The sequence below is a fragment of the Quercus lobata genome, chromosome 6, assembly GCF_001633185.2.
Source record: "Quercus lobata isolate SW786 chromosome 6, ValleyOak3.0 Primary Assembly, whole genome shotgun sequence".
Taxonomy (NCBI): domain Eukaryota; kingdom Viridiplantae; phylum Streptophyta; class Magnoliopsida; order Fagales; family Fagaceae; genus Quercus; species Quercus lobata.
This window is the reverse complement of record NC_044909.1, coordinates 3288687-3301067: the sequence shown is the minus strand read 5'-3', so window position 1 is coordinate 3301067 and position 12381 is coordinate 3288687. Positions and strand designations below refer to the sequence as shown.

General features: G+C 39.3%; 1 non-coding gene across 1 annotated transcript; it reads right to left on the bottom strand.

Moving 5' to 3' along the window:
* Positions 1 to 834: 834 nt before the first annotated feature.
* On the bottom strand, positions 835 to 992 carry LOC115951091. Its single transcript, XR_004083225.1, has one exon. It is a non-coding gene; the product is annotated as a U1 spliceosomal RNA (small nuclear RNA).
* Between the last annotated feature and the right edge of the window lie 11389 nt (positions 993 to 12381).

The window sequence follows — 12381 nt, the reverse complement described above, 5'->3', positions numbered from 1 at the left end:
CACCACCACCACTAACAAAAATTATTTTTTTCTCACGAATATTACCTAATAATAACCTACCACTTAAAATTTATTGTGAAAATATTGTGGTAGCATTTCTTAATTTTAATTTCTTATTATTCTTTATTTTATTTTTCCCTTTTATCTCTTTATTTGTTTTCATCCATACACGGTTCTTTCTTTTTTCTTTTTTTCTCCTCCAGATACATATACTTCCTCTTTACTCTATCTTCTTTTTCATTTATGTTTTTCTACTTCAACTCTCTCTTTCTCTCTCACTCTCACTCTCAGATGGGTTAGATTTGCTATCTTCTTTTATTATTATTTTTTTAATCGTTCTAATTTGATTAGTTTTAAGATTGTGATTTGAGTTTGAATTTTGATTGTGATTGAGTTTAGATAGAGATGTTTGAGAGAGAAAAGATCTGGAATGGTTAAGTGGAGGAAGAAAGAAAAAGAAAAAAAAGAAAGGGAGAAGAGAGATCGACGAGGTCAGTGCTAGGTAGGTGAGTGAGGCGAGGTAGATGAAGAGGAAAAATTTGAGTGGAAGACACGAAGAGTGGAGAAGTGAAGAGTGAGGAGAGAGGAGCAACGGGCAGATATTGCAAAGGAGGAAAAAAAAGAAAAGAAAAAAAGAAAAAAAATATTTAAATATTCTAACTAGTGTGAACACAACATAAAATAATAATAATATTTATTTATTTATTTTTTAACATTTGAGCTATAGTGCATGGCTATGTACTGTAGCTAAGGAGCCAAAACTTTTAGCTTTGACAGCGTCAGTTTTATAATTAATGTTACTAAAAATAAAAATATAACTTTTTTTTTTTTTAGGCAGGGGCCGCGCAGACGCAGGCCCCCAGGGCAACAAATTATGACATAGGCTCTTCCACTTGGGAAGACCTTAGGCGGGCACCCCTCCTCAGTGCAATGAAGGTCACCAACCTAGGCCATGGGCCTTATTGATAACAATATAACTTTTTAATAACTCAAATACATGACCTTTTTATATTTGAAGTTTTACCGTCTTTGATCGGATTGACTTTTACATTTCCGTCCTGAAAGATCACGGTCCCTTTGGATCATCTTCCAATGGTCCGAAAGTCTATAAAGATATTGGGGGTCCCCAATGATTTTGGAAAAGTTTCTTATCCAACTACCTTCATAAAATCCTTAGGTCCGTTTGTATTGAACTTATTGTTGCTGAAATTGAAAACTGAAAACACTGTAGCAAAATAATTTTTAAATGTGTAAATAGTATCGTGGGACCCATTTTTAATATTTTTTAATGTATGAACAGTACCAATACAGTGATGAATAGTGACAAAACAGTACATAAACAGTAAAATCTGCCTCTAAACAGTAAAATCTGTCTCTCATGAAATCAAAAAAAAAAAAAAAAAAAAGGAAAATGGGAAAACGTGGACGCGGATTCAGCAAACGCTGAATCCAAACCCACACCTTGTTGATCAGAGTCCTTTCTCCCATACCGGATCAAGGACAAGGTTCTCCAATTTTTTATTTTTTCTTTCTTTCAAGGATTCGATGGTAAACCCATTGTCAAACACATTCCGCAACATGGTTTTCATTAATAAATAAATAAAAAATTTAAGCTAGGTATCAAATTTCAATTTTTTTTTTATAGAAATAAATTATCTAAATAGGCAGCTATTTTAGTTTTTTGTTTTGGGATTCTGGGGAGCTCAAGAAGCAATTTAGGGCTCGTTTGGTAATGTTGTTCTAATAATATTGTTTAAATGTTATGAAAATACGCGTGAGTGAAAAAATGTCATGAAAATACATGTTGTGTTATTTAACCAAACAGGTCTAAAGTCTTGGGCAAACACCAAGTTGACTTATGATAATTATAGGTGTTTGCTATGAAGCTCAAACATAATAAAAGCCTAAGTCAGTTGTCCCATCTTCTTTGATGTGCAAGCAACAAAATCTTAGTCAATCATAGAAAGCAGAGCTAGGGGCAAGATTTAAAGACAATATTAAAATATAAAACCTCAAAAAAATAATCAATATTAATAACAAAGTAAATAAATATTGTAAAATATGTAAAATTCAACATTCATAGAAAAAATCAAGGGTTCAAAATTTAAAGGTAAATTGATAGAAGATGATGATGATAATAATAATAATAATAATACAGGCTTTAGAGTTTGAGTACAGGGACATTAGTTAAAATATAAGACACACAAATCAATTGAAATACATCAAATAAACAAAAAAAATAATGTCGGATAAACATTCAAAATGCCATGAAAGTGAAATGCTGAAATAGAGGGACAAGATAAAAGTTCTCTTTAGTTTAAAAAGAAATGGTATATAAAAGTTTTATTTATAAAAGAATGGGAGATTAATTTTTTATTTGGTGTATGAGTTAAAAAATCGTAATTGTTCTTGGATTGCAAGTTCTAATCATATTAATATAGGGTTCTATAAAAGGTCATGTTAATGGGTGCTCATAGGACAATTGTTAAAAATCATATTAAGAAAGCTTTGACACTATTTTCATGAGAAATATAAAAAGTTGTCAACAAAATTAATTGCTTTCTTATTTTTCCATAAAATATTTCTAAAAATAGTTCCTAAACCAATGCCCTTAACGTATTCATTAACATTTCCCTTTTACAAATACCGTGATATTGGTTCGTCATGATATAATGAGTTCAGTGACAAAGTCAGAAATTTTCTCAGAATGAACCATGATAATTGTATTTAATAAAAATTAAATTTATAGAATAACTTATATATATATATTGCTTATATATAAAGTATGTTTGTTTTATAAAAAAATATATATATATTTGTAATTTTGATTTAATATACGATATTTTCTTATATATATTGAGTAAATTTTTACATTTTTGTAAAAAAAAAAAAAAAAAAAGTCTTTACATGTTTAAATAGTACAAGTCAATTTAATAAAAATATAATATTAATAAAAACTTAAAGATTTTTAACTCCCAACCATGGCATTCACATTTGTCATTTTTTTAAAAAAAAACATAGTGTTCACATCTCTAATTTTTTAAATGAAAAATTATTCTAAATAAAATTTCTAAATTGAAAAATTAAAAAGTCTGAAAAAGAAGAAGAAGGTATTTGTGGGGCCCAAAATCTGCGGTCCCAGCTCACCTTGTATTAAGGGCCCAAAGCCCAGGCCGAGGAGCCCTACTACCCAGGACGTATGATGAAAGTCCCTTAAAGGCCCAAGAATGTGGCCGAGGAGGATCTCACGCTCAACACCTCACAAAACGCCTGAAGTAAAGGACAAACTCAGTACAAAAGTATTACAGTGAAGAAAGTTGCCCACGCCGTAATGTGGAGCCCAGCACCTGACAAGCCCATACTACAGACCTTGCTATTCAACTTTCCCCAACCACCCCCAACCACTCTGATGGATGGATTGATGGGACGAGTACTGACCCCAACAAAGGAAAAACTGACACGTAGGTGAAGAACGGGAAGTAAATACTAGTATAAAAGGGAAAGAAAGCTGAGACAAAAGGGGATCCCATAAGAAAAAGGGGATCCCATAAGAAAAAGGAGAATGGGGAGAATAAGACGCTCCCCGGACTAAGTCCGAGGAGACAAACCTTTCAAACCACATCCGTGTAAGGCTTAGCTATACAGGCCAAATCCACCTTCGTATGGGCTTCCATGAAAGTCATGACTAAACCGCCGCCCAACGACCAAGGTCTAGCCTTTCTATCCCACTCTCTATGAATTATATTGTTCGGGCCTTTTTATATACGAGACCAACGTTATTCTTGGGTCGTTAAAAATCGTGTCCCTACAATTGGCGCCGTCTGTGGGAAGGCTTACGCGTTGGCGCGGCTGGCGGTGGAGTCAAGTTTCTATCAAGCAAAGGTCCGCGAAGTTTCCTCCATTTCCAGCAACATGCAGTTGTTGCTCCGACATAAACTCCCGCTAGGAGCTACGTCTCGCAGTGCCAATGGCACGGGCAGCTCTAGGGGCTTCCAACCTCAAGCTAACTTTCCCCACCTTGGTCGAGGGGCTAACCTTAAAAAAAAAAAAAAACTACAAGTTTTGGACAGAACCAAGGCCTTACATGGTCCTCGGACTCAAGCCTATGGGGAAACCAACTACTTAAAAGCAAAACTACAAGTTTTGGACAGAACCAAGGCCTTGCATGATCCTCGGACTCAAGCCTATGGGGAAACCAACTACTTAAAGGAAAAAACTACAAGTTTTGGACAGAACCAAGGCCTTGCATGGTCCTCGGACTCAAGCCTATGGGGAAACCAACTACTTAAAAGAAAAAACTACAAGTTTTGGACAGAACCAAGGCCTTGCATGGTCCTCGGACTCAAGCCTATGGGGAAACAACTACTTTAAGGAAAAAACTACAAGTTTTGGACAGAACCAAGGCCTTGCATGGTCCTCGGACTCAAACCTATGGGGAACTACCAACTACTTAAAGGAAAAAACTACAAGTTTTGGACAGAACCAAGGCCTTGCATGGTCCTCGGACTCAAGCCTATGGGGAAACCAACTACTTCAAAGAAAAAACTATAAGTTTTGGACAGAACCAAGGCCTTGCATGGTCCTCGGACTCAAGCCTATGGGGAAACCAACTACTTAAAGGCAAAACTACAAGTTTTGGACAGAACCAAGGCCTTGCATGGTCCTCGGACTCAAGCCTATGGGGAAACCAACTACTTAAAAGCAAAACTACAAGTTTTGGACAGAACCAAGGCCTTGCATGGTCCTCGGACTCAAGCCTATGGGGAAACCAACTACTTAAAAGAAAAAACTATAAGTTTTGGACAGAACCAAGGCCTTGCATGGTCCTCGGACTCAAACCTATGGGGAAACCAACTACTTAAAAGCAAAACTACAAGTTTTGGACAGAACCAAGGCCTTGCATGGTCCTCGGACTCAAGCCTATGGGGAAACCAACTACTTAAAGAAAAAACTACAAGTTTTGGACAGAACCAAGGCCTTGCATGGTCCTCGGACTCAAGCCAAACCAACTACTTACTACAAGTTTTGGACAGAACCAAGGCCTTGCCATGGTCCTCAACTCAAAGCCTATGGGAAACCAACTACTAAAAGCAAAACTACAGTTTTGGACAGAACCAAGGCCTTGCATGTCTCGGAGTCAAGCCTATGGGAACTAAAAAGAACAAAACTAGTTTTGGAGCAGACAGAACCAAGGCCTTGCATGGTCCTCGGACTCAAGCCTATGGGGAAACCAACTACTTAAAGGAAAAAACTACAAGTTTTGGACAGAACCAAGGCCTTGCATGGTCCTCGAACTCAAGCCTATGGGGAAACCAACTACTTAAAAGCAAAACTACAAGTTTTGGACAGAACCAAGGCCTTGCATGGTCCTCGGACTCAAGCCTATGGGGAAACCAACTACTTAAAAGCAAAACTACAAGTTTTGGACAGAACCAAGGCCTTGCACGGTCCTCGGACTCAAGCTATGGGGAAACCAACTACTTACTACAAGGGACAGAACCAACTACGATTAAAAGCAACCAACTACAAGTTTTGGACAGAACCAAGGCCTTGCACGGTCCTCGGACTCAAGTCTATGGGGAAACCAACTACTTAAAAGCAAAACTACAAGTTTTGGACAGAACCAAGGCCTTGCACGGTCCTCGGACTCAAGCCTATGGGGAAACCAACTACTTAAAAGCAAAACTACAAGTTTTGGACAGAACTAAGGCCTTGCATGGTCCTTGGACTCAAGCCTATGGGGAAACCAACTACCTAGAAGAGACAACATAGGGTTTGGACATAACTTGGACGCTATATGGCCCTTAGAATCTACCCTCGGATCCTCAACACCAAGGGGATTGATGCAATACAGGGCAATGTGTTGTCAAAAACATAGTCAAAATTCCTCACAGCTCGGCCACCTTCTCGGATGAATTATTTAGAGTTCATCGTTCTCGGACGGTCATCTTGCATGCATTACGAAGCGTTCAGCCATTATCTCGGTTAGTTTCAAGAGTTTAATTTACTGGGAATTACCATTACTATACTTGATAATGTCAATGAGTTCAAATTAGTAGGAATTTATTTCAAAGTTTTTCCTGCCCTAAGCATCATTAAAGGAAAATGCACATTTAATATTCATACACAAAGTAGTGATTGCAAAAAAGAAAAGTATTTGAGAGTAAGCAAATCCATTTCTTATTAAGACAAAAGAACAGTACAGTGTACAATGAAAGAGCTTAAGCAAGCTCATACTGAAACTAGCTACACAAGCGAAAAGAAAAGATACAAGGGCATGAAGAAAAAGCCGAAGAAGAGATGCAGAGAAGAGACGTGATGCCGCCCCAAAATTTTGTCTAAGGACGCCATTTCTCAATACTTTTACATGCCTATAACTCAGGCAGCAAAAGAGCCCAACTTGGGGCTTGCACCGTTGAAGAAAAGGTGCAGAGATCCCAACTTCGGGCTAGCGCTGCTGAAGAAAAGGTGCAGGGAACCCATCTTGCAGCCAGCACCGTTAAAGAAAAGGTGTCAGGAGCCGGAAGTTGATGAGCCTCCACATAATCACGCCTGCGATAAAGCAGACGGCGCTGATGGCGGAAAACCTTGCTTTTGAAGCACCAAGAATCTGGTGCGACCAGTACCTGCTTCGGATTTTGACTGAAAGAGGGAGAAATACCATCTCCCCCTTGTCAAAACGGGGGACTGACTTGAATCTGTGCTTTCCTTGTCCGGACCACATCACCTTGAGTATCAGAAGGATTCGGTGCCTCTGAAGCGTGTGAAGACCATTCATCCCCACCCACGCCTCAAACATATTGCTCTGAGGCAGAATGGCACTAGAGATGGAGATCGTGGGTATGGCGGAAGGATTATAATTCTGAAGGAAGCAGAAGGGTTTATATGTCAGGGGAGAGACCCCCTATCCTATTTATACAGAGAGCAAACCGGTGGCATTTAATCCATGCAAGTTTCCAAGGAATGCTACAGACAAGGTAGACTTGGCTCAATTTCCAACCTCATCCGCAGCCGTAGGATCTGAAGATCCTCGTGAAGGTGCGTCTCGAATACTGGAGCATCAAAGGGCTCCGCGTGAGTGAATAAAGGAATGCCTCTAAATTTGGCACGTCTCACATGTAAGCGGGAAAACACAAATATTAGTAGAAGTACAGAATTCGGGTGAGCCATGATGTGGGCCTTATTTCACCAAAACCCTCCTCCCCAACAACAAGGCCGGGCAGTAGGATTTTGAGGGGCTATTGTGGGGCCCAAAATCTGCGGTCCCAGCTCACCTTGTATTAAGGGCCCAAAGCCCAGGCCAAGGAGCCCTACTACCCAGGACGTATGATGAAAGTCCCTTAAAGGCCCAATAATATGGCCGAGGAGGATCTCACGCTCAACACCTCACAGAACGCCTGAAGTAAAGGACAAACTCAGTACAAAAGCATTACAGTGAAGAAAGCTGTCCACGCCGTAATGTGGAGCTCAACACCTGACAAGCCCATACTACAGACCTTGCTATTCAACTTTCCCCAACCACCCCCAACCACTCTGATGGATGGATTGATGGGACGAGTACTGACCCCAACAAAGGAAAAACTGACACGTAGGTGAAGAACGGGAAGTAAATACTAGTATAAAAGGGAAAGAGAGCTGAGACAAAAGGGGGGATCCCATAAGAAAAAGGGGATCCCATAAGAAAAAGGAGAATAGGGAGAATGAGATGCTCCCCGGACTAAGTCCGAGGAGACAAACCTTTCAAACCACATCCGTGTAAGGCTTAGCTATACAGGCCAAATCCACCTTCGTATGGGCTTCCATGAATGTCATGACTAAACCGCTGCCCAACGACCAAGGTCTAGCCTTTCTATCCCACTCTCTATGAATTATATTGTTCGAGCCTTTTTATATACGAGACCAACGTTATTCTTGGGTCGTTAAAAATCGTGTCCCTACATTATTTATTAAAAGATTTGCTTATTTATTCTCCTAAATCTTCTTTAGATTAATAAGCTAATTTGGTGGGATAAGAATACTTAGAGGGAGAAAAAGTGAATTGGTTTATATATACTTGTCTATTTTTATGAAAATATACATTAAATTTACTTTGATTTAATGAGTTACATGTGACATAAGAGTGAGGGGGAAGTTTTTCTTTTATATATATATATATAGATAATAAAAACCTCATAGGGAATTATTTAAATTATATCTAAAATTATATTTTACTCCCCAAATATATGAGGGAGGAATGCTTTTTAAAAAGTAAGGGCATCATGCACGGCCCCCTAACTTCCCTCTCTCCGTCTATGACAAGCTTATAATAGTAAAAATGTAGTTATCAAGGACTTTTTGTTGTGAATGTAGGCTAGATCACGTAGCTTTTTTTATTTATTTATTTTATTTATTTTTTATATCAAGAAAAGTTCTTGATGACTATATCTTTACTTTTACACTGTGTTTGGTTGGGGTGAATTTAGGGGGATGGAAAACTTAGGGAGGAAAATAGGGTGGAAAATAGTGTTTTCCACTGTTTGGCAAAAGAAGGAAAATGGGGAGGAAGGAAAATCCGGGAGAAAATTTTCTTTCTCAGGCCCACAAAATTCATCCTCCCAACTTGAGAGGAAAAGGCTGGAGAGAAAGTGCTCTCACAACACTTTTACAAAAATGCCCTCTCCTAACGTCTACAACAACCTAGCGCGGTAGAATAAGAAGAAGGAAGCAGAAAATAACCACCAAACCCAGCACCACCACCAAACACCGCAATCTAGCACAGGAAATTAGCCCAAAATTAACATAAAGCAATTAGAAAACCTAACTCAAAATCAAGACAAACCCATTGGAAAACCCAACTCAAAATCAATCAAAACTCACTAGGAAACCCAACCCAAAATCATCACAAACACACCACAAAATCATCAAAATCATTCTAAATCTTGATCCAAATTCATCAAACCCATATACAAATTCATATAAATAATCAAACCAAAATTGAAAAAAGAAGAAGGAGAAGAAGAAGAAAGAAAGAAGAAGATGCTAAAGAAGAGGAAGAAAAACCCAAACCGGAATTTTGCTTTCTCCACCCAAAATCACTGCCCTTAATCAAACCCAACCCAAAATCATCATCTATAATAAAAGCATAAAACTCAAACTGTAAAAGAAGAAGAGGAAAGAAAAATATTTTCAAAAAAAAAAAAAAAAAAGGAGAAAGAAGGAGAAGAAAGAGAGGCGGAGATAGAGATAAGAGGACTGAAGGAGTGTTATTATGAATCAGGAAAAAGGAGGAGGGGTTAGGTGGGGGGTAGTTGGGAAATAATAGAAAAAGGGAAGAAAAATATTATTTTAATAAAAAAATTTGTATAATAGATAAATTAATGTGGGTGTTTTGTAAAAATGATGGTGTAAAATAGAAAAAATAATTTTTTTGTGTAAAATAGATGGATTTTTTTAGATAAACTGATGTGGTTGCTCTTATCACTTTTACCTCTTCTCATGTTACCTTCACAGCACACCAACGTCCAGCAGTCCAGGTTCTCTTCTCTCTTTTTTTTTTTTTTTTTTTTTTTTTTTTTTTTTTTTTTCAACGTGACCTGATCAAATTGTACATTATTATAATTTTCATATTATAACAATAAAAATAATAACATAAATTTATATATATAATGTGATAAATTTTATATTATTTAATGAGTACAGATAAATTTATTTCTTATCTATTATGTAACAATGGTATAATAGTCAATTTATATATGTGGGGCCTGGGAACTTATGATCCGGCCCACGATCTACCAGGGTCCAGGGCCCGTGCCGAGAAGGGTATTTGCCAAGGACGAATAGGGAAGGGCCGAAATGCCTGGGACACGGCCGAGGATGACCCTGTTCTCGGCACTCCAAGTCTTCAAAGGGAAGAGCAACATCTCGTTGAGGGTTACCCCCAAAAAGCCCCCTGAAGGAGATGCGAGTAGAATGGGACCCACATGGGGGTACGGTGTGAAACTGGTTCAGGGTAAATATGTCCCCTCCGCATTAAATGCACCTGCCAACGTCCTAATCATGTTAATGAGAAAAGACGTCTGGACAGGGTGACTTCGATCATCGCGACTAACAAAAAGCAAAGAGGGACAGTTGATAGGACAAGTACCGAAGTAGGCACCTACCTAATCAACAAGTGGAGGGCTAAGATCAACCAAGAAGGGCTATATAATGTGAAGGTTGACGCACCAAGGAAGTGGCTGGGAAAAATGGCCAAAAACTAAAGCCTCCCAGCCCGCCTCCAGAAGAAAGACTCCTAGGGCGAACACGATTTAATTATGTATGAACACCATGAAAAACCCACCTTCTGGTGACTAAGGCCTAGCCTTTCAAACCCACGCTCTATAAATGATATTGTTTGGGCCCTTTTACGTGCGAACCTAACACTATCACGGGTCGTCACAAATCGTGTCCTTACAATTGGCGCCGTCTGTGGGAAAGGCTTGAGTATTGGCATAGACGGTAGGTCGAGACAGTCCCCTTGTCATTTTTAACAGCCGGTTGTAATGTTCTAGAGCAAAGCTCCACTAGGGGCTATGTTTCTTTACTAGGGGCTGCGCTTCGTAGCGTCAGCCGCACGGATGGTTCTAGGGGCTTAGCCGAGGAGCTAATTCCCCTCAAACCAAAATCCCACGCCTTAGCCAAGGGGTTAATTCCCCCAACTACTTATCAATATCAAGTTTTGGACAGAACCAAGGTATTGCATGGTCCTCAGACTCAAACTTATGGGGAAACCAACTACCTATCAATATCAAGTTTTGGACAGAACCAAGGTATTGCATGGTCCTCGGACTCAAACCTATGGGGAAACCAACTACTTATCAATATCAAGTTTTGGACAGAACCAAGGTATTGCATGGTCCTCGGACTCAAACCTATGAGAAAACCAACTACTTATAAAAATCAAGTTTTGGACAGAATCAAGGTATTGTATAGTCCTCGGACTCAAACCTATGGGGAAACCAACTACTTATCAATATCAAGTTTTGGACAGAACCCAGGTATTGCATGGTCCTCGGACTCAAACCTATGGGGAAACCAACTACTTACAAAAATCAAGTTTTGGACAGAACCAAGGTATTGCATGGTCCTCGGACTCAAACCTATGGGGAAACCAACTACTTATCAATATCAAGTTTTGGACAGAACCAAGGTATTGCATGGTCCTCGGACTCAAACCTATGGGGAAACCAACTACTTATCAATATCAAGTTTTGGATAGAACCAAGTTATTGCATGGTTCTCGGACTTAAACCTATGGGGAAACCAACTACTTATCAATATCAAGTTTTGGACAGAACCAAGGTATTGCATGGTCCTCGGACTCAAACCTATGGGGAAACCAACTACTTACAAAAATCAAGTTTTGGACAAAACCAAGGTATTGCATGATCCTCGGACTCAAACCTATGGGAAAACCAACTACTTATCAATATCAAGTTTTGGACAGAACCAAGGTATTGCATGGTCCTCGGACTCAAACATATGAGAAAACCAACTACTTATAAAAATCAAGTTTTGGACAGAACCAAGGTATTACATGGTCCTCGGACTCAAACCTATGGGGAAACCAACTACTTATCAATATCAAATTTTGGACAAAACCAAGGTATTGCACGGTCCTCGGACTCAAACCTATGGGGAAACCAACTACTTATCAATATCAAGTTTTGGACAGAACCAAGGTATTGCATGGTCCTCGGACTCAAACTTATGGGGAAGCCAACTACTTTAAAGAAACCTGGATACTAAGTGTAGGGGTGAAATTTACAAGCCAATAGTGGGCTTTGGGCCCTGCGCGAAGTCCAGCCAGGACAGGAAGGGAAAATGGGGCCAGAAGATTTCCAACCCAATCCTGTTGGGTCGGACTTATTTAAGGGGTGTCTGAGGAGGAACGCCTCCTTGGACACGCCAAATGGGAGTCCAACATACACCTTGCACACAGTGAGGAACCATCCCGAACAAGAGGAGAATGTTAGACGTCCAGGAGGCAACCACAGCTGCCGCATTAAATGCAAGGAAGCTACTTTTCCAGCCGCATTAATGTGGAGAAGACAGGTGAATAGTGTTATCTTGGCCAGTGCAACTCACAGAAAGATAAGGTGGATGTCCGATGGGACAGGCACTCAAGTGAGAGTCCAGATGGTTAACAAGTGTAAGGCCCTTATCAATTTGAGGGTGCTATATAAGAGAAGGAAATCCCCAAGAAGAGGGGATCGGAGAATTAAGAAAAAAGAGAGAGAGAAATGTGAAAGAACTCTATAGTCTGTAAACAGAGTAAGAGGTGTACTTATACGTCTCCTCGAACCGATATCCTATTAAATGTAAATGGAATATTCTCACGTTCAACATGTTGCATGGCGTACA